At 41.9% G+C, this 4,065-nt stretch overlaps 1 pseudogene across 1 annotated transcript; it reads left to right on the forward strand.

Moving 5' to 3' along the window:
* The first annotated feature begins 238 nt into the window (after positions 1-238).
* On the forward strand, positions 239-1,882 carry LOC108300220 (annotated as a pseudogene). The gene has a single exon (XR_005199139.1). The product of XR_005199139.1 is annotated as an L-lactate dehydrogenase A chain-like (transcript).
* Positions 1,883-4,065: the final 2,183 nt, after the last annotated feature.

A 4,065-nucleotide genomic window follows, 5' to 3' on the forward strand; every position in this document is an offset into this window, starting at 1 on the left:
TTGTTTAGGATATGTTGATGTAACATAGCATAACATCTAATATATATACGTAGCACTTTCCTGGAGGTGTGAACTGTTGGTCAAAATACTAACTCTGGCTTACTGTCAGGCTTTCATTGAGCCTGTCCAGTATATTTTAAATTAAATTAGTTGCCATCATTTAAGATTTGGGCAACTTTACATAAAAATCTGGATTTCCAGTTTCTCTTAAGAAACAGTAAGACTGAAGTGTTGGAGCAGCTGCCGCCGAGTCCGGATCCCACTGCTGTGTGCCCCCGACGCCCACCCGACATGCATTCCTGGTTCCTTTTGGTTCCAAGTCCAAAATGGCAACTCTCAAGGATCAGCTGATTCATAATCTTCTAAAGGAAGAACAGACCCCCCCAGAATAAGATTACAGTTGTTGGGGTTGGTGCTGTTGGTATGGCCTGTGCCATCAGTATCTTAATGAAGGACTTGGCAGATGAACTTGCTCTTGTTGATGTCATTGAAGACAAATTGAAGGGAGAGATGATGTATCTCCAACACGGCAGCCTTTTCCTTAGAACACCAAAGATTGTCTCTGGCAAAGACTATAATATAACTGCAAACTCCAAGCTAGTCATTATTACGGCTGGGGCACATCAGCAAGAGGGAGAAAGCCATCTTAATTTGGTCCAGCGCAGCGTGAACATCTTTAAATTCATCATTCCTAATGTTGTAAAATACAGCCCGAACTGCAAGTTGCTTATTGTTTCAAATCCAGTGGATATCTTGACCTATGTGGCTTGGAAGATAAGTGGCTTTCCCAAAAAAAAGTGTTATTGGAAGTGGTTGCAATCTGGATTCAGCCCGATTCCGTTACCTGATGGGGGAAAGGCTGGGAGTTCACCCATTAAGCTGTCATGGGTGGATCCTTAGGGAACATGGAGATTCCAGTGTGCCTGTATGGAGTGGAGTGAATGTTGTTGGTGTCTCTCTGAAGACTCTGCACCCAGATTTAGGAACTGATACAGATAAGGAACAGTGGAAAGAGGTTCACAAACAGGTGGTTGAGAGTGCTTACGAGGTGATCAAACTCAAATGCTACACATCCTGGGCCATTGGACTCTCTGTGGCAGATTTGGCAGAGACTATAACGAAGAATCTTAGGTGGGTTCACCCAATTTCTACCATGATTAAGGGTCTCTGTGGAATAAAGGATGATGTCTTCCTCAGTGTTCCTTGCATTTTGGGACAGAATGGAATCTCAGACGTGAAGGTGACTGACTCCTGAGGAAGAGACCAGTTTGAAGAAGAGTGCGGATATACTTTGGGGGATCCAAAAAGAGCTGCAATTTTAAAGTCTGATGTCATACCATTTCACTGTCTAGGCTACAACAGGATTTTGGTTGGAGGTTGTGCGTGTTGTCCTTTTTATCTGATCTGTGATTAAAGCAGCATATTTTAAGATGGACGGGGAAAAACATCAATTCCAGAAGTTACAAATAGGAATGGTTTGTAAAGTCCTACAGCTATATTCTGAGGCTGGATTGTGGTAACCTTGTGTAGTCCTAAACTGGTTAGTGTGAAATAGTTCTGCCACCTCTGAGGCACCACTGCCAATGCTGCACATGCTGCAGTTGCCCCTTGAGCCAGAGAGATATTCATTTGTTATGTAACTTCCTGGCTCCTTCACATGCCTAGTCCAACATTTTTTCCCAGTCAGTCACATCCTGGCATTCAATGTATAGATCCAATATCGTATGTCTTGTTCCAAAGGACCTTATTTTGTGAACTATATATATATATCATTAGTGTGCATTACCATACAATGTAAAAAGATCTACATATAAACAATGCAACCAACTATCCAAGTGTTACACCAACTAAAACCCCCAATAAACCTTGAACAGTGAAAAAACAAAAAACAAACAAAAAAAAAACGGTAAGACTGTCTCATATTAGGCCCATGTTTCTTCATTAAACAAAATCTCTGGATTTGAGTGTCAGCAGCCCTTTTTACACAAGGCATGGCAAATCTAGTTCACCACAGTCCCTGCCACTCTCTGTCATCTCACACAAACCCATTACAACTCATTTGTATTATCTTCCTGCATCACTTGAATCTGTAACTTCTGCTTTTCACTCAACATACTATTTCTGAAAATGTTATTTTTATGTCTAATTGGGAATCCATGGATATTTGTTAATAATTTTTGAAACATTATGCATCTTTGAACAATCTATCAATTAAAAAATTCACAATTAGTGTCTTTAACTTGTACCTTCAGCCTCTAGGTGTATAATTAGGATTTTGAATGGTACTTCTTGTCTCAGATTTTTTTAATTTAAATACCAGTGCTAAAGACAATCAGTGGTAATGTTCTCCTTCTGAAAGAGGAGTTGCTTGACACATTCTGTGGGAATTCCTAAAAGATACATAAGGTATCCCCTAAGCCTTCACTTACTTCCTCGTCTTATGTAAGGAAAAGAGCAGAATCCAGAGGGAAATCATCAAAATAAAAAGGGCTATGGAGGAAGATTTTGCACCCTCCCACCCAAACCAAGGAAAGGGAAACTTAAAGAGCATCTCTTAGAAAGCTTAGGGATGCCTGCAGAGAGGAGAGCCTGGCATCAATCTCCCTATCTGGAGGCGGCCAAGTGGCAGACTGTTGGGCCCACTCCTCCAAAAAAGAAGCATAGGCAGGGAGCATGGAAATTGCCATTTGTCTTTTTGAGTTTGGGAGCATGCATGAACACAGAGACTGGGGCCCACCTCTCACATGGAGACTTCTTCAGGCAGGAAGCAGTGGCAGTTTGAGCAGAGAGGGCAGTAGTGGGGCCAACTGCACTCCCAAGGCCCCAGTGGATGCTGCAGATGTGGAACCATCTTCAAGCTCACTGGTATAAGAGAACCCCAGCAGTAAGACAATGTGAGGTGTATTGCTCAGGGAAGGAACCAGGGGGTGGGGGCTTCTCAAGAAGTCAACCAAAGAATGAATCACATATGAGAAGAAACAACAGTATGGAGATCCCTGCACCAATCCTACAAAGTACACAGTGCAAAAGAAAGAAAGATAAGAAAGAGAGAAAGAGAGAAAGAGAGAAAGAAAGAAAGAAAGAAGGAAGGAAGGAAGGAAGGAAAGAAGGAAGGAAGGAANGGAAGGAAGGAAGGAAGGAAGGAAGGAAGGAAAGAAAGAAAGAAAGAAAGAAAGAAAGAAAGAAAGAAAGAAAGAAAGAAAGAAAGAAAGAAAGAAAGAAAAAGAAAGAAAGAAAGAAAGAAAGAAGGAAAGAAAGAAAGAAAAGCCTGAATTTGGATGCCTCTCACACAGAGGGCCCAGCTCAGGTGACAAATCATACAAGACACTGGCTTCCCATTTCCCAGCAAAGTGACTGCACTCACAGTCACTTTTACACTGATGTAGTAGCTTTGACCCCTCAGCAGGGACAATAGAACACACCACAGGCCTAGAATTTCCAAATAACTCCTATAAAGATCAAGTGGTTGATGCCAAGAAGCCTGAACATTTTTCTGCCACCGAGTCAGCTTTCTCCACTTGACAAACAGTGGCACCACAAGGCTGAAACACAAACTCATGTTGTAGGCTGAGCAGCAGCCAGGTCCTGGCCAACTCTCTGTGTGATGGTGGAAGACTCTAGGTACCCAGGCTTTCTCTTCTCGCACACTAGCTTAAGTAAGCTTCCCCTTTCTATGGTTCTTAGTTCCTGCTATGTCACATTGTAAAATTTATCCGACTCCTAGTGAAGATCTAGGAGATATGTGTCACAAAGCCTATCTTCAAAAACTGCAGAGCATAAGACACTTTTTTCTTTCTTTTTTGGAAATTAAGAGATTGAAGACTGCTGTAGAGTTTATTTGTGAAGATGCTAAAAAGATCAATCATTTTATGATTGACAATTGATATTTGAGCCTTGCTTTTCTCTCTGTGTTTCTCTTCAGGTGCTACCAAAATACCCCCAGGTGTACCGCTCTAGGACCCATTGTCGAGAATGCTTTTCTTCTCTGGTACATCTGGAAAATTGCTCCTATCCTTCAAAACTCAGCTCAGACATTGCTTCCTCCATAACACTTTCCTGCCCCAA

Source organism: Cebus imitator, unplaced genomic scaffold, assembly GCF_001604975.1.
Source record: "Cebus imitator isolate Cc_AM_T3 unplaced genomic scaffold, Cebus_imitator-1.0 Scaffold25, whole genome shotgun sequence".
Classification (NCBI taxonomy): Eukaryota; Metazoa; Chordata; class Mammalia; order Primates; family Cebidae; genus Cebus; species Cebus imitator.